At 37.0% G+C, this 19392-nt stretch overlaps 1 long non-coding RNA gene across 1 annotated transcript in view; it reads left to right on the top strand.

Annotated features, from left to right (window-relative positions):
• Positions 1–18936, top strand: part of LOC309963243 — a 244831-nt gene extending 225895 nt beyond the window's left edge. Inside the window, exon 2 of the long non-coding RNA XR_014326287.1 lies at positions 18782–18936. This is a non-coding gene — a long non-coding RNA (uncharacterized lncRNA). The remainder of the gene's footprint in view (positions 1–18781) is intronic.
• Positions 18937–19392: the final 456 nt, after the last annotated feature.

Below are 19392 nucleotides of genomic sequence, written 5' to 3'. Positions count from 1 at the left end.
TTACATTCAGCTCCACCAACTTTCCTTACCATCACTAACCAAAATGTACAAGATTGAGCAGGTAGGCCGTCAAAACAAGGACACTCAATTTCCACCAGCACTGTATTGGTGGGCAGGGCCAGTAGATCCCTTAGAGCTTAGTGACAGTTTTAAATCCCCCTTTGTGTCTCCCTTAATTCAGAAGCTATAAGATGTATCCACTTAATAATCTCTTTCCTCTGATTAAATCATTTTGGCAAACAAATAATGATTATAAGCAATTTTTAGAAAGTTGTGTATTAAGAAAATGAAGTTGTGTATAAATTCAGTAAGCAATCCTTTAAAATTGCTTTTAAAATAAGTGAAGTTCTATGAGAGTTAATCCAATAATAAAATATTGAAGGAAATAACAGCTATAGAGATAGAAAATAATAAGCTAGTTCCTAAGAACTTTTTTTTTTTTTTTTTTGCGGTACATGGGCCTCTCACTGTTGTGGCCTCTCCATTGCGGGGCATAGACTCCGGACGCGCAGGCCCAGCGGCCATGGCTCATGGGCCCAGCCACTCCGTGGCATGTGGGATCCTCCCAGACTGGGGCACGAACCCGTGTTCCCTGCATCGGCAGGCAGACTCTCAACCACTGTGCCACCAGGGAAGCCCCCTAAGAACTTTTAAAATTGAATTAATATGTCTCTACAATGGCTTGATAAATTTGGGGTTTTAACATGCAGGTGTTCAGGACTTAAGCATCAGTGTAGAGTCTTATTTATCTATCTATAAAATATATTACTCACCTTTTATCCTGCAGAGAACTTTCTAGCAGCAATACAAGTGATTACTCTTTCACAACCGGTTACAAATCAGTTGAGGCTCACATCTCATGAATGAGGAAAAACCTAGAATCAACAAGGAGACTTCCTTAACATATAATGGCAATTCTGAACTCTTTTGCTATAAAATTTGATAGTCCTTGAAAGTCATGTTTGACAAAGGTTGACCCAGCACATTACCGCGTGTTAATTAATACACCCTGTAGGGGGACCTACTCTTAGAAGTGTTCTCTGTTCACAAAGAATTTATCGCCAAGTTGTGGGTACAAGCCAGGCTCTAGTGGATGTAATTATACAAGTATTCTTCTCGAACTCCCTGCAAATTATCAGTTTCCACAGTCAGGGTGACAATTGTTGGTTAAGAGGAATAAAAACTCTGTGTTTGAACGTTAATCTGGCTATGGAAGCACTAGGGTCATAATAAACAAACACGTATTTCCTGCTGTAGTTAAGAGCACAGCAAAGAACTCCGGTTTCCCACATTTGGGGGAATTTTTTTCCTTTTCTTTTGTGGGTAAACAATTGCTTTAAAATTATAAAATAAGTACTTAGCCTTCAAAGCTTATCTCTGCTATCTAAGAATGATTTTATTGTACTTAGTTGTATTGAAATATAATCTACATATGATCAAAAGTTAAAAGGACTAAACATCTATTGATGGGAACCCCAAACTAAGAACTTCTTCACAATCTTGTTTCAAAACAAACAGAAAAGTAAAGCAAATGCCATTAAAATTTCTTTGAGGCGAAAAAGTTTATTATTGCTGTTAGGTAGCATATTTGGCCTGGATTACATTAGGACTAATCAAACAGCTTAAAGTGGTGTTTGCTAACAGACGGTTATTAAATAAAAGAACTACAGGGTAAAGGTCAGCGCACAGGTTGTTTTGTTTAATTTTTAAAAATTTCCCTGAGCCTACGTCTTTCCAATTTTTTTCTAAAACAAGTCAACTCAAGTTGGCACCTTAAAACCTTTAAACACTGTAATTAAAACCTTTAAACACTGTAATTACACTAGTGCTGATATTCAACTTGGAGAAATGCTGTTAGAAGAGCGATTACTTCAGTGGACCCAGGGTAATAATATTAAAAATGGATAGTTTTGATTGAGCACTTGCTTTGTTCCAGACACAGTATTTATACCTGGATTTATACTGTCTCATTTAGTACAACTCTATAAGAGCTTATATTACTTTCACTTTACAGAAGGGAAACTGAGCTTCAGAGAGGTTAATACTTGCCCCAGGCCACATACTAGTAAGGGGCAAAGTGGAACCAGGACTTTTCCCCTGCAAAGCCCATGCTCTTAGCCAAGATGTGTGACTGTCTTAGATACTCCAGGTCCGCTGTTAGAGAAACATTAGCAACCACTTACTGTCATCAAACTGAGGGGATTCTTCACTTACAACTGATGGGCAGAGGGAATTCAAGGGAGGCGATTACCTACTAAGACTCCCTCATTTCACAAGGGAGGGGAACTAAGCTCAGAAATTTTAAGAAGCCTGCCTAAGGTCAGCCATCTTAGTGACAGAATTATTGAGGGACGAGAATCCATAACTCAACAGTCCTGCAAACACAAAGGCAAAGGTAGAAAAATTGTTTTTTTTTTTTTTCTTTAACATCCCTACTGGGGTACAATTGCCCCACAAGGGTGTGTTAGCCCCTTTTGGGAGGTCTGAGGTCTTCTGCCAGCGTTCAGTAGGTGTTCTGTCGGAGTTGTTCCACGTGTAGATGTATTTCTGGTGTATCTGTGGGGAGGAAGGTGATCTCCACGTCTTACTCTTCCGCCATCTTCAAGGTCCCCCCCAGAAAAATTGTTTTTATCTCACCAAATCTTCTGAAAAACTCAGAGAATGTAAAAACAAAGATTTGAGTATTCAGGTTTCTTACTAGCATGTAATATTACAGAAGTAAAGTTGATACTTCTGGCCCAAAATCTGTAGCTCCACCTATGCATATTTCTGGAGAGGACTCAAGGTTGGAGACAGTGAGAATCTCTGCAAACAAGTATGTTATTCAGGTTATGTTTGAGTCCTTCTAGGATAACATTCTGTTCTTTATTAGATGCAAAAGCCCAAGACTGTAACATCCCTGGCCCAGCCACATTCTTGCACTCAGAGGACTTTCTCAAAGGGAACAATGTTCCTGATCAAAAAGAGGGAGTTTTTGCTTCTCAACCTAAAATCTGGTCTTCCAAGAAAGCTTCAACTGCCCAGTATGGGACATGACGTTTTAAGATTTCACCTAAGAACTATTTTAAACTCTATCTTGAAGAGACACAATATTCAGAAAGTTTTTCTAAAGGATAAACTTCAGTCACTACTGTGACTAACATATATGATATGTGAGTATTTCAATATATTATATTTACTCATGATTTAAAGCAGACCAGCAAAGAGCTTGGTGCCTTGATAGTATCAAATGATTTCCAAGAAGATGGTTTTTACAGAATTACTCTATGATTTGTGCAATGGCATCTGCCTATACTGATTCTTGATTTGAGCAGTGACATGAAATGAGATGTACCATCTCCAATAAAGAATCTTCCCACAGGTTGTTAAGTATATCGCCCTGTATTCCCTTCAGGAGAAATATCTTTTCACAATATTTGTTCCAAGAAGAGTTAAAATTACCAGGACATTTTTGGTTAATCTCACGGGCACTGGAAGTTAGATAACTGACAGAGTTTCTCTTTTCACATTGGCAGCTAGAAAATTGAAAGCCAAATGTGTGGCTCACTCATGGTAGATGAGTAGGTCATCATGGAATGCATCTTAAACTTTATTCATGGCTCGATTCTGTCCCCACCCTTGTTTTTTTTCCTCATTTTTCTTTCATTTCTTTTTTTTGTGTGTGGTATGCGGGCCTCTCACTGTTGTGGCCTCTCCCGTTGCGGAGCACAGGCTCTGAACGCGCAGGCTCAGCGGCCATGGCTCACGGGCCCAGCCGCTCCGCGGCATGTGGGATCTTCGCGGATCTGGGCACGAACCCGTGTCCCCTGCATCGGCAGGCGGACTCTCAACCACTGCGCCACCAGGGAAGCCCCATTTATTTCTTTTTATCAAAATAAATTTTATAATTTTTGATATTTCTTTTCTGCAACATAACAAGGAATAGCTAAATAAAATATGTGAGAATCTTAAGCAAAATTATATGTTTACAAATATGTACTTTCAGAGAGGAACGTTAGGAGGGAAACAAAGATGTTCTGTTAAATGACAATATTATGGCTAAATTTTTTTCTTTTATTTTTCAAACTTTTAAAAATTGTATTTACAATTTAAGGATAAAAACTTATTTGAACTTTGAAAGCTCTAGGTATTCCAGAGATAGAAGTGTGGGAAGTATGTGTCTGACCCCATGCAGTGTATTTTTCAGTTTGATTATGTTAAGGCAAGTGAGGAACTGTCATAGACTGAGGTTGAAATGGTAGGTGAGAGCCAAATTTTAAAGGCCTTGGTGTGCTATTTTAAGGGAGTATATTACTGCCAGTGTGAAGTTGGAAGCAGCTTTCAGTTTTTAACTAAAGTGCTTTACTGAAAGATAACTGTAACTATACAGTTGAAAGAATAGGGCATGGGAAAGCCTCAGGCAAGGGAACCAGGTAGGAGGCTTATTAGTTTGGTGGCAGGGGTTGGAGGACGGAGGTTTATAAAGACTTGAGTTAGACCAGTGGAGATAAGGGCTGCAATCAGATTTGACAGATTAGAAGTGGGGGGGGAGGAAGAAATAGAATGATCCCCAGGTTTGCTTTGTACTTTAGGTAATGGATAGGTATTGGTGTCATTCAACATGATAGAGAATTTAGAATGATTAGGCATTAATTTGTTTGAGAGTAAGGAGAACAGAGAAGAAAGGAATTGAGTTCATTATTGGACATATTAGATATGAGGTACTTATAGTACATATAAGAGATGTAGCCCCAAGCAGTCAGAAATACAATACAGGGACTTCCCTGGCGGTCCAGTGGTTAAGACTTTGCCTTCCAGTGCAGGGAGTATGGGTTCAATCCCCGGTCGGGGAGCTAAGATCGCACGTGCCTCGTGGCTGAAAAACCAAAACGTAAAACAGAAGCAATATTGTAACAAATTCAAAAAAGACTTTTAAAATGGTCCACATCAAAAAAAAAAAAAGAGAGAAATTACAGTACAAAGGTGGAACTCTGAATGAAAGTTTGGCTTAAATATTGTAAGGGCGTGTGTGTGTGCGTGTGTGTGTGTGTGTGTTTGGCATCATTAATATCAGACAGCCATTTTTTCTATATGATTCTGGTCAGCCTTCTTCCTATTTCCCAAGTAAGCTATTCTAAGCCTATTAAGGCAGTAGTCATCAATGACTTATAAAATGTCAAGTCTAGTGGATCCTTTCAGCTCTAATTTTATAGGTATCTTTATAGCTCTTGTCAGGATTGATTATGCCTCACATTTCTTTCTTGATCTTACATTTTACTACTTCCCAGTCTCCTTCACCGGCTTTCATTCTTTTACCAGTATAAACTATTAAGTTCATACACTGTCTCTGACTGAAATGAAGAAGATTAAAGGTGGAGGAGTTCTGGGAGAAATAAAAGTTTGTTCAGTGTGTTAAGTTTGAAAAGCCTGTTAGACATCTAAGTGTATATATTGAGTAAGCATTTGGATATATGAGTATAGAGTTCAAGGGGAAAATGTGGACTAGCACATAAGTTTAGGAGTCATCAGCATATAGGTGGTATCTAAAGCTCAAAAATTAGCTGGGGCCACCATGGGGGAATTGGTGAAGAATGTTAAGAAGAGCTATCTAAGGATAGTGTCTTGGGGTACTTCACATTTTAGAGGCAGATAATTGAGAAGCATCCATCAGAGGAGGCTAAGAGAGATCAACTAGCAAGGTAGGAAGAGAACTGAAAGTGGTATCCAGAAGGCAACTGAAAAAAAAAAGGTTTTAAAGAAGAGGAAATGGTAAATTCTACCAAATTCCTGAGAAGTTGATTAAGATGAACACTGAGAATTGACCTCTGGATTTGGAAATCGAGATGTTATTGCTGACCTTGACAGTAATTGTGGTGGAATGGTGAAGAGTGAAGCCTTGATTGTAGTGGGAGTCTGTAGGGCTAATTCTTTTTAGAAGAGGGAAACAGGAAATAGCAGGGGTAGTCAAATGATAACAATTAATTCGTTATGGTAGAACAAAAGAGCAGGAAAGCCGTTATATAAATATACGAGCATTCAAGATCATGAATATCTATGTCTGGTTAAGGTTGGGAAAAAGCCAAGTTCTAAAGTTTTGATCCCTTGAAGTTTATTCCCACTTGATTTTAATATTAGACCTTCTTACAATTACTATCATTTCTGAGTAACATAGTCATGAAAGAGGTAAAGGTAGAAACAGGAAATGTAGGCATCTGATGAAGAGAAAGACGAAGATAGGAAAATAGCTAAAAGGAAATGTAGAGTTGAAGAAGGATTTTTGGTTATTTTTTGAGGGGAATGCATGGGAATTAAAACATGTTTACTGGTTAAAGAAAGGAACAAGTAGACAGAGAAAGGTTAAATATACACAAAAGGTTAGGTATTTGAAGGGAGGAAACTTAATTTTAGCAGGTGATTTCTTTCTTTTAGATTGGAAAGAGATATAAATGCACCAATGTAGTTAAATTTCTAGGATAAGATAATTTAAAGGAATTCACACCTACTGTCCTATATGTACTCTGAGAATGAGGCCAGATCATCTGTTGAAGTGATGGAGAGTGAGCTTTTTGGAGAATTCAAGAGAGTGAAGTTTTGAAATAGCTGTTATTAAAAATGGAATAAAAACTACAAGGGAGAAGTAGAATACTTGTTTATTTAACAGTTATATACCTCTCTAAGCACCTTATAAATATTAGCTCATTTATTCATCATAGCATCTCTATGAGATGTGTTCAGTTATTATTACCTTCTTACAGATGAAGAAAATGAGGCACAAAGTGGTCACGCTGTTTTGCTAAGGGCACCCAGCTAGTAAGTGGAGGAGCCAGGAACTGAGCTTTGGTGGTCAGGCTCCAGAGTCCATGCTCTTAACCACTTTACAATGCTGATGGCAATGATATAACTTTATTTGGCAGGCTTAGGTACGTAGGTGTGGAATTTCAAGAGACAAAAGTTTAGATTCCTCCAGGAGAGGAGCTCAGAGCTTGAGTGTGATGATAGTAGAGACATTAGTTGGTCAGATAAACCACAGAATGCAGACTGGATGGAAGAGGTAGGGCAGAGGATAAAGAAGCAGGGTCATAGAGGGGCTCAGAGACTTGAATCTTTGCTGTTTTCCTAAGGTTTTAGATTCTTTATGAGCCAAAGAGTTAGTTTGCTAGAAGTAAAGAAGAGGGATAGTTGGAAGAAGCAGGAACTCAGATTAAGACAGTATGATTATGAAATGTAATTAAGAGAGATGAGGAGTTTCTGGGGAAGACAAGGTAGCACTGGGGTATAGCACTGGTAGTAGATCACTGAGATCCAAAGGAGTTAAAAGGCCTGAGCAGCAGAGGAGGTCAAGAAATAATGAGTTCAGGGTGTTGGGTGGGGCATCTCTATAAATATTGAAGTCACATATGAATCACTCAAGATGACACAGGAAACAGGGTGGAGAAAATGGCTGCAGAAACCAGCAATTTGCAATGTGAGTTTGATGAGGGAATGAGAGATGGCGTAAGATGAGAGATCAGGCTGACATAATGAACAGACTCCAGACAGTGGAGTCATACAGGCCAACCAACGTTTCTTGTAGCCACCTGCTTCTGTGAGTGTGATAGGGAAGCCAAAATGGCCATTCCATCAAGATGTGTAAACTGTTAGCATTCCTGAAGAGATTTTTAAAGGGGTTGAACTTTTGAAACAATTAAAGCCTTAAATTACCTTAAAGGTCCAACACATTAGCAAAGTAAATATTAGCACAGTTAATCTAGCCCATATAAAACCATTATCACATAAGTACAAATAGGGCTCCAAGGATATGGATATGTTTTAAAAGGTGGGAAACTGGAAGGAGGAAGGGAACACAGGAAATTGAGGTTTTGGCCATGGGTAATGTGAACAGCTAATATAAAGGAGAAGGAGCCAGCAACCATGTACATGGAGAACCTCTAACATGTGCCCTAAGAATGATGTAGAAAAGGGGAAATGTGCAAACGAGCTATCTCCTTCTCTTAGTTCAGAATACTTAATAAAAATTATGTTAATAATTTCATATGCATTGATGTGTGCTTTCCCTGTTCTAACAATGTTAAGAGCCTCAGAAACAAAAAATAAATGTTTATAGAAAAAAATCCTATCCCTGAATCAGAAGGCAGGCTAAATTACATACTGTTATAGAACTAACTACTTAATATTAGAGGAAATTATGTTTTAGTCAACAAAAATTCAGATTTGCCTTGGTGACCTATACTGTTGGTTACCTGCCAAACCATCACTGCTCCATCTTCTTCCTTACCAGCAGAATCGTTTTTATGCCACTGGATATTAGCATCTACACATAATACTAAGAGGTCCTATAATAACTAATATTTTCTGAACTAGAATAGGTCTTAGAGAACATCCAATCCACTAAACTGTGCAGAGAGAGACATGATGAAAAGCAGTAATTCAACAACTCTGACATGGAGTTTCTTGCGTTATGAATACGAATTAGAATGAAGTCCTTTATCCATATAAATGCATAGTTTTGATTCTTAATATCCCCAAAGTACAAAATAACCTCCAGCAAAAGAAAACAAGATAAATGATGGAAAATTTCTGAATGATTATAATCACAGGCTGTGTGGCCCTGGAAGTCCAAAAGTTCTGAATTTTCTATCCATTTCCAAAGATTTATCAAAGGGCCAAATTAGTTTATGAATGCTCTTAAAGTTCTATTTTCTACCATGAGTACAATCACAGTGATTCAAAACCAGTGTAAGTTTTACCTGAACCAACCTTGCCCGGTCAGTGTGGAAATGGCTTAAGCTGACAGGTACTTTTTACATGGCGATATACATTTGTGTGCATGTATGCACAGGTCTGCGTGTGTGCATGTCTGTGAATGTGTATGTGTCCTTATGCTTGTGAGCCATCCAGAGGTTATTACATCAAGAAGCCTCTGCTCTTTCCCCAACACCCATCCTCAAGGCAGGTCCACCCACATAATACCAGAGCGGGTGAAGTCAATTTTACTAAGATTTACAAGGCTGGAAAATGGAGGAGGACTACCAAGGAGAAGATTATAATCAACATTGTTATCTGGCGTATCAGTACTCTTCAAAATTATGCTCTTATCTGAAACTAGCCATCTCATCACTCTTCTCCCCTCCCTTTCTTAACACGGTTTTATTTAAATGCAATTCCGCTCTCTTTCCAAGCTTGCCTTCTAAGAAAAACTAAAACACTGCATTATAGAAGCCACTCATTTTAGAAAACTGTCCAGTTACCACTGTTCTCACTCAAACATACCCTTTGATGGACTTCCCATGCACACCCCTCAATAAGAATATCAAAGTATCCAGCAAAACCAGGTAATTCCCAAGAAGGAAAATTTTTTTCTCCTTAGAAAAATAATTTTCTCCATATCAGACTTTAGCAAAGGAGAACCATGGCACATGCATGCATAGCCACACACCTCCATAGTGGACTTGGTAAAAGAAAAAGAAAAGAAGAATGGAAACATTTAACATTCAGTTGAGTGGTCCAAAGACACTGGAGATTGAAGAAATATATTTAGAAGTTAAAAATATTTTTGTAGGATAATTTTCATTTGAGATTGATTTTAACCTATATAACAGATGTGTTGCTTGTAAAAAATGATGGTTTATCTGCTTCTGCCTAAAAATTAATAGTCATACAATATAGGGACCATTCATTGGATTGACCTTGGAAGGATATTTCTAGTCCATTGATTCTTCCTTTATATTATTCATTTATGCTAGGTAAAATTTTGTCTCCATGTCTTGCATAATGAAGAAACAGAAATAAAAGCTATAAATGGAAAAGAACACTTCTCCAGGGTCATTTAATTCAAATCTTTTTAAGGGAAGTTGTTTCTTCAGTTTTAATTATCTTCAGTTTTAATTATCTAGTAATAGTAATTATCTTGTTTTTCTACTATATCCAATAGTATTTCTACTCTACGAGAAACAAGTTTATTTCGAATATCATTTCTCAAACACATAGCGCTTACCATTAAGCAAAATTTCTTAATTTATTTTACAAATTATTTAAAAGGGATGACAAAAATTTTAAATTATGCATATTACATAAATATGACATGGAAGATATGGATTAGGTCATGGTGTACACTTCCTAAGCTTTTTTTTTCCAGACAACAGAGTTGTGAGAGCAGTATAAAATGTCCATGTGTGTCTCCTGTTGCGTATGTGATTTTAAATCTCTAAAAACAATCTAGCATCTTTTGAAGTACCACCTACATTTTTTCCACCACCAGTAATTTAACACAATGAAAGAAACTTCCTTGAATGTTCAAAATGCACTGCCAGCCTGCTAGCACTAAAGCACATCTTCTGTTGAGTACCAAAGGTAGTACCATATTGCCCTTATGCATACTTTAAATGTACAGTCCTCAATTACCTTCCAGGGGCTTCTTCAATAAAACCCCATTTTACCAATTCAAGCTCATATCCCACTGACACAAACAGTCCTCTCCGTTTGGTTGTATCTTCTTTCTCTTCAATAAACGTGATTTTCCCCCCTTCATCTCTGTTGTTCTTGCCACCAGGAATGCCATCTCCCTTATCTTCTACTCTTACTTGAGTGCCTCTTTTCCAGAAAGCTCTTCCTGAGTCTTTTAGTCCATATGGTGCTCTTACTGTCATTTAACTTTCCATTGTTCTGATTTCTGTTAACTAGTTTATTCTTATGCTTTTCTGTAAGCCTCACCTGTTCTTGCATTCTGAAACACATTGGAAGTTTCTCTACCAAACTTTGTTTATTCATTGTTCATTTTTGTACAATTCAAATTTCTAGAAACACTAAGTCAACAACCGATGTACAAGAAAAAAATAAAATAAAATAGGGCTTTACTTGTACAAAAAAAACTACATTCAGGATCCCTTTTCTCTTATTTTGGAATGCGATTTCTAAGTGTTTCTCATGCTGGCTACTAACAGGGACGTCATTTCAAATTTGGGTCTGATATTCCCCCTCTTCCTTATAGTGCACAAGGTAATACAGTGGTTTTCAGATTTGTTTTTTAGGGAAAGAGTTTTTTCTTCAAACTCATTCTTACCTAGAATTTCAAATATGTAAAAGAGGTGCAGCAGAATAACCCTTATTAAAGAAAGTGCAGTGTGTGAGGGAAAAGTGAGGGGTCCTGCCTGCTTAGCCCTTCTACAGCCCCACCAGTAGCTCCTAGGGCTCCTTGGAGGAATTCTGGAGGCACCATGTAGAAACAGGAGAAAAGCTGACCTTGGCTCTGCTCTCTTTTCTCTGTTCAGGCTTGCGCTTGAGTCTCCTCAACCTTAAAAACAATGAACTTGATCATCAGAGACCCTCCGTATAAACCACAAAGCCTCATAATGCCAGCAGTACTCAAGTGAATCAAAAAAGATTCACACCTAGACTATTTTGGTGTTCTATTGTTGTATTGAGTCAATATTTTTAGAAACTTTCTTTTGAAAAAAATGGCTTGATGTTTGATAAAAATTAGTATCGAGGATTGATTAAAGATTTGAACAATTTGGGGGGAGTTATTTAGATTCTGGTTTGTGAGTACCTTTTATTGTCAGTAAATTTCAGTTTTGAAAATTCTACTTTGAGTTAGCATTTCAAAAAAAGAAACCAAAGTTTGTATTCAACATTCACAACTTCTAATCTTCTGTATTCCTTCAAGTAAGCAAGCAGTGTAACATAGTGTTCCTACGTAGAAACAGTCTGGTATAAATATCAGTCAGATATTTGCTTTGGCAGGTGTTCATTTAACAGAATGTGTGAAGAAATACACAAACCTGGTGTCAGACAAATGCCATTAAAGAGTACTATCATTCCAGTTAATAAAATATATTGGTGAAATTAGCCATTTCATTTTGGCTGTATTTAAAAAACTATTTCTATCTACGGGGCATTGATTCACTTGTAAATGGAAAAAAAGTCAGGCAAAACACCAAAACAGTAAGTTCCACTTGATTCCGAGCAACCTGTTAAATAAACCGTTGCTGCTTTTAACTGCAAAGTACTGAAATGTGACTGCCAAAGTCTATAATTTTTTTAGAATTCCTGGTTTCTCCATCAGACAAACTTGACTCAGCTATCAATATAAAAGTGACTTAGCTGTCAATTTGGATTGATCAAAACAACTTTTGATACTACTAATCTTTTTAACAAAACTTTTCATTTTACAAAGTTGATTTATAATATGAAAATCTCAGTGAAAAACCCAGTTCATCTATGTGCATGTATGTGTGTGTGTGTGTGTGTATATACATACATATATATATGAATAGACATATAATTTTAGAAATATTTATTGCTAAATAAAGTTATTTCTAGTAAATTAAACTTTGCAAATAAAAGTAATACATTTATAAAACTTACTGCAAATTTAGTTTTTTGACTGGAGTGCCCTTGTTGCTGACAAATTATATAAAATTTTAAATATACTTAAAGTAAGAATCATTCAATCCATGTACACTTTTTTTAAATTCAATTAATAGTTGTGTCATGCTTTTGTACAAGGAGATTTACTTGACCCAGATAGGAATTGAGTACTAAGATTTAGTTTCTGATACCCAGAAACTTACAAACTAATGAGGGTCATAATGAGGAACTTCAGTATAAGGTTGTTATCATCTTAGTGGTACAGGCAAGTGCTTTAAAATGTCACTTAAAAAAATGTTGAAAAGCAAGTAAGGTCAGAAAATGAATCAAAGGGGAACTTTTTTGCCTGGAAAAGCAGTGAGAGATTCCTGTTCACACTTTCTTTCCCTTTTGCTGTAGAACCAACATCAACCAGCTTTAAAAACACTTATTAAAAAAGGAAAAAAATTTTCTGGCAAGGGTGAGGAGAGTGATTTTGACTTGGGAAATCCTGACGGAGAGGGGAAAGGTAAAGAAGTAAGATAAGAAAGAAAGGGAACTAACATTCACTGAGTATTTAGCAACTGAACTTTTATGTCTATTATGACATTATGTTTCTTCTTAAAGGAAACCAGCTAGAAAGCTATTGAAACCACTGAGGTATAAGCAGGAATGGAAAATGAACAAATAGAATAGAATTTGTTTAATCTTGGCTCTATTCAACTTTGTCACAGTTGACCAGTCCTTGAGGGAAGAGTATCTAGCCCCAAACTAATAGAGAATGTTAAATAAGATTTTCTTTCAAACTGTATTCATTCCTTGAATTTAGTAGATCATCAATGTTTTTAATTTGTTAGTTTGTTTTTTGGCTGCATCGGGTCTTAGTTGTGGCACGCAGGATCTTCGTAGAGGCATATGGGATTTTTTTTTTTTTTTTTTTTTTTTTTTTTGCGGTGCACGGGCTCTTCGTCGTGGTGCACGGGCTTCTCTCTAGTTGTGGTGTGTAGGTTTTCTTTTCTCTAGCTGCGGTGCAGAGGCTCCAGGGTGCATGGGCTCTGTAGTTTGCAGCATGCAGGCTCTCTCGTTGAGGCACGCGAGCTCAGTAATTGTGGCGCGCGGGCTTAGTTGCCCCGTGGCATGTGGGATCTTAGTTCCCTGACCAGGGATCAAACCCATGTCCCCTGCATTGTAAGGCAGATTCTTTACCACTGGACCACCAGGGAAGCAGCTTAATTTAGCTTAATTAAGCTATAAGTTACAATGGAAAATGGGTAAATAAAGGTAATGCTCAGAAGATATATTATGAAATAAGTTTTTGGAATAGATGCCACCCATAAGCACTTGAATATAACTGCTACTGATAAGACCCACAAGAAGTATAGTATAGCCATGAAAAGACACTTGAAAGTTGGTTGCATTTCTTTTTAGAAAGATGTTGAGTTTTGGGTCTTTAAGGGAAAGATCCCATTATTTTTCGATAGCTGAAATACATCAAAATAAAACCCCAAAGGAAAGCATTCTGACAGTTAAAATGTTGTAGTTTCATATTTTTTTTTTAAATTTAAATTTGTTTATTTATTTTTGGCCGTGTTGGGTCTTCGTTTCTGTGCGAGGGCTTTCTCCAGTTGCGGCGAGCGGGGGCCACTCTTCATCGCGGTGCGCAGGCCTCTCACTGTCGCGGCCCCCCGTTGCGGAGCACAGGCTCCAGACGCGCACGCTCAGTGGCTGTGGCTCACGGGCCTGGTTGCTCCGTGGCATGTGGGATCCTCCCAGACCAGGGCTCGAACCCGTGTCCCCGCATTGGCAGGCAGATTCTCAACCACTGCGCCACCAGGGAAGCCCCTGAAATGTTGTAGTTTCATTTTTAAAAACAACTTCTAACTTTACTATACATTTGTGTTTCATTTATCTACACCATTTCTTTATTTTATGTTCCGAAATAAATTTCCCTCAAATTTCTAGCAGTAATAAAAGGGAGTCTGGTTTTTCCCATTTCTCCAAAGTTAAATATCTTAAGAGTAGAAAGACAAGAGGTAGGCAATAATTTGAAGTTATGTATGCCTTCCCGAGAATCTGTATTTAGTTCATTTGTATGTTCAACTGGTGAGAATCTATTATCATTGATACATTTTTACATTATATATCATAGAATTAGAGCGCATCTTGTCTGAAGATGGTGTTTCTAAAGAAAGAGCCAGATATTTGTGCTCAAGTGTAAAACTCCGTAGTAGGAAATGATGTTCAAAAGTAAGGTTAAATCAGCCTTAGTGTTTATTTTAAGACTATAAGAATTATTTGATAATTGCTTCTGTTAAGAGCTAGCTACACGCAAGCTAAGCTGAAATATTGATAGGAATGGACTTGTACACCATACTAAATTAGAACTGTATTAGTTTCACTTTTAAGAGGAGACTTTTTCTGAACTTCTCTGGTTCAGTAAAGTCACATCAATATCAATAAATCAAAATTCCCCTAATTATTTTATTATTAACATGCATATCTTGATATGCTGTTTCCTACATTATAAAATAGTAGCATTAAATGCTGTGAAATTCCATAGTTCACTTCTTGTGGTATGCAGAGTTCCCATAGAAAATGTATATGCCATGTATTGGACACTATTAATTTTGACATCATAAAGTTGGAAAAAGTTTTAAATTAATTATTTAAATATGGTTCTTAAGGAAAAATTGCTGTAGAACAGGATTAGAAATTTTTTTTTCATTAAGAGGCCAGATAGTAAATGTTTTAAAGCTTTGTGAGCCTAATGGTCTCTGTCACTACTCAGTTCTGCCATTGCACAACAAAACAAAAACAGCCATAGGCAATACATAAATGAATGAGCAGGGCTGTCTTCCAATAAAACTTTATTTTCGAAAGCAGGTGGTGGGTCAGATTTGGCCTCTGGGCCATAGTCTGCTGACCACTGTTACAGAACATATAAACATTTTACATTTTCTCTGTTTAACAAAGATAACTGAACCACACTTCTCACTCTCTATAGTTTATGTATATAGTTAATATATAATATATTGTTATATATATCGATATATATTGAGATTTGTGAGAACCAAACAAACACATGGGAAAGGACTTTAAAAACTAGACATAGTAAAAAATACAAACACATGGAGGCTAAACAATGCACTACTTAATAATGAAGATATCACTGAAGAAATCAAAGAGGAAATCAAAAAATACCTAGAAACAAATGACAATGGAGACACAACGACCCAAAACCTGTGGGATGCAGCAAAAGCAGTTCTAAGGGGGAAGTTTATAGCAATACAAGCCCACCTTAAGAAGCAGGAAACATCTCGAATAAACAACCTAACCTTGCACCTCAAGCAATTAGAGAAAGAAGAACAAAAAAACCCCAAAGCTAGCAGAAGGAAAGAAATCATAAAAATCAGATCAGAAATAAATGGAAAAGAAATGAAGGAAACAATAGCAAAGATCAATAAAACTAAAAGCTGGTTCTTTGAGAAGATAAACAAAATAGATAAACCACTAGCCAGACTCATCAAGAAAAAAAGGGAGAAGACTCAAATCAATAGAATTAGAAATGAAAAAGGAGAGGTAACAACTGACACTGCAGAGATAAAAGAGATCATGAGAGATTACTACAAGCAACTCTATGCCAATAAAATGGACAATCTGGAAGAAATGGACAAATTCTTAGAAATGCACAACCTGCCAAGACTGAATCAGGAAGAAATAGAAAATATGAACAGACCAATCACAAGCACTGAAATTGAAACTGTGATTAAAAACCTTCCAACAAAGAAAAGCCCAGGACCAGATGGCTTTACAGGCGAATTCTATCAAACATTTAGAGAAGAGCTAACACCTATCCTTCTCAAACTCTTCCAAAATATAGCAGAGGGAGGACCACTCCCAAACTCCTTCTACGAGGCCACCATCACCTTGATACCAAAACCAGACAAGGATGTCACAAAGAAAGAAAACTACAGGCCAATATCACTGATGAACATAGATGCAAAAATCCTCAACAAAATACTAGCAAACAGAATCCAACAGCACATTAAAAGGATCATACACCATGATCAAGTGGGGTTTATTCCAGGAATGCAAGGATTCTTCAATATACGCAAAACTATCAATGTGATAAACCATATTAACAAATTGAAGGAGAAAAACCATATGATCATCTCAATAGATGCAGAGAAAGCTTTTGACAAAATTCAACACCCATTTATGATAAAAACCCTGCAGAAAGTAGGCATAGAGGGAACTTTCCTCAACATAATAAAGGCCATATATGACAAGCCCACAGCAAACATCATCCTCAATGGTGAAAAACTGAAAGCATTTCCACTAAGATCAGGAACAAGACAAGGTTGCCCACTCTCACCACTATTATTCAACATTGTTTTGGAAGTTTTAGCCACAGCAATCAGAGAAGAAAAGGAAATAAAAGGAATCCAAATCGGAAAAGAAGAAGTAAAGCTGTCACTGTTTGCAGATGACATGATCCTATACATAGAGAACCCTAAAGATGCTACCAGAAAACTACTAGAGCTAATCAATGAATTTGGTAAAGTGGCAGGATACAAAATTAATGCACAGAAATCTCTGGCATTCCTATATACTAATGATGAAAAATCTGAAAGTGAAATCAAGAAAACACTCCCATTTACCATTGCAACAAAAAGAATAAAATATCTAGGAATAAACCTACCTAAGGAGACAAAAGACCTGTATGCAGAAAATTATAAGACACTGATGAAAGAAATTAAAGATGATACAAATAGATGGAGAGATATACCATGTTCTTGGATTGGAAGAATCAACATTGTGAAAATGACTCTACTACCCAAAGCAATCTATAGATTCAATGCAATCCCTATCAAACTACCACTGGCATTTTTCACAGAACTAGAACAAAAAATTTCACAATTTGTATGGAAACACAAAAGACCCCGAATAGCCAAAGCAATCTTGAGAACGAAAGAAGGAACTGGAGGAATCAGGCTCCCTGACTTCAGACTATACTACAAAGCTACAGTTATCAAGACGGTATGGTACTGGCACAAAAACAGAAAGATAGATCAATGGAACAGGATAGAAAGCCCAGAGATAAACCCATGCACATATGGACACCTTATCTTTGATAAAGGTGGCAGTAATGTACAATGGAGAAAGGACAGCCTCTTCAATAAGTGGTGCTGGGAAAACTGGACAGGTACATGTAAAAGTATGAGATTAGATCACTCCCTAACACCATACACAAAAATAAGCTCAAAATGGATTAAAGACCTAAATGTAAGGCCAGAAACTATCAAACTCTTAGAGGAAAACATAGGCAGAACACTCTATGACATAAATCACAGCAAGATCCTTTCTGACCCACCTCCTAGAGTAATGGAAATAAAAACAAAAATAAACAAATGGGACCTAATGAAACTTCAAAGCTTTTGCACCGCAAAGGAAACCATAAACAGGACCAAAAGACAACCCTCAGAATGGGAGAAAATATTTGCAAATGAAGCAACCGACAAAGGATTAATCTCCAAAATTTACAAGCAGCTCATGCAGCTCAATAACAAGAAAACAAACAACCCAATCCAAAAATGGGCAGAAGACCTAAATAGACATTTCTCCAAAGAAGATATACAGACTGCCAACAAACACATGAAAGAATGCTCAACATCATTAATCATTAGAGAAATGCAAATCAAAACTACAATGAGATATCATCTCACACCAGTCAGAATGGCCATCATCAAAAAATCTACAAACAATAAATGCTGGAGAGGGTGTGGAGAAAAGGGAACACTCTTGCACTGCTGGTGGGAATGTGAATTGGTTCAGCCACTATGGAGAACAGTATGGAGGTTCCTTAAAAAACTACAAATAGAACTACCATATGACCCAGCAATCCCACTACTGGGCATATACCCTGAGAAAACCAAAATTCAAAAAGAGTCATGTACCAAAATGTTCATTGCAGCTCTATTTACAATAGCCCGGAGATGGAAACAACCTAAGTGCCCGTCATCGGATGAATGGATAAAGAAGATGTGGCACATATATACAATGGAATATTACTCAGCCATAAAAAGAAACGAAATTGAGCTATTTGTAATGAGGTGGATAGACCTAGAGTCTGTCATACAGAGTGAAGTAAGTCAGAAAGAAAAAGACAAATACCGTATGCTAACACATATATATGGAATTTAAGAAAAAAAATGTCATGAAGAACCTAGGGGTAAAGCAGGAATAAAGACGCAGACCTCCTAGAGAACGGACTTGAGGTTATGGGGAGGGGGAAGGGTGAGCTGTGACAGGGCGAGAGAGAGTCATGGGCATATACACACTAACAAACGTAGTAAGGTAGATAGCTAGTGGGAAGCAGCCGCATGGCACAGGGATATTGGCTCGGTGCTTTGTGACAGCCTGGAGGGGTGGGATAGGGAGGGTGGGAGGGAGGGAGACGCAACAGGGAAGACATATGGGAACATATGTTTATGTATGACTGATTCACTTTGTTATAAAGCAGAAACTAACACACCATTGTAAAGCAATTATACCTCAATAAAGATGTTAAAAAAAAAAAAAAAAAAAAAAAAAAAAAAAAAAAAAAAACTAGACATATTGATCAAAGGATACAAACGTCTAGTTAAAGATGAATAAGTTCTGGGGACCTAATATATAGAATGGTGATTATAGTTAATAATGCTGTACTATATATTTGCAAGTTAGTAATTAAGTAGATCTTAAATGTACTTACCACAAAAAAAATGGTAATTATGTGACATGATAGAGGTGTTAGCTAACACTATGGGTGGTAATTATTTTGCAATATACTCAAAGTACCAAATCAACATGTTGTACACTTTAAACTTATACAATGTTATATGTCAATTATATCTCAATAAATCTGGGGGGTGAAAAAAAACTAGAAGCATTTCCATCTATAAGTGAAAGGCATTATGATTATAAACAGGAAATGTTCAAATATTCATATGTTAAATGGGCATTATCTACCTGCAAACTGATCAGGATGCCTTTTCTAATATAGTCGGCAAGAATTATTTCATGTTT

Source organism: Leucopleurus acutus (genome assembly GCF_964270905.1).
Source record: "Leucopleurus acutus genome assembly, chromosome: 6".
NCBI classification, from domain to species: domain Eukaryota; kingdom Metazoa; phylum Chordata; class Mammalia; order Artiodactyla; family Delphinidae; genus Leucopleurus; species Leucopleurus acutus.
The sequence above is the reverse complement of the archived record's forward strand: the minus strand, read 5'-3'. Positions and strand labels throughout refer to the sequence as shown.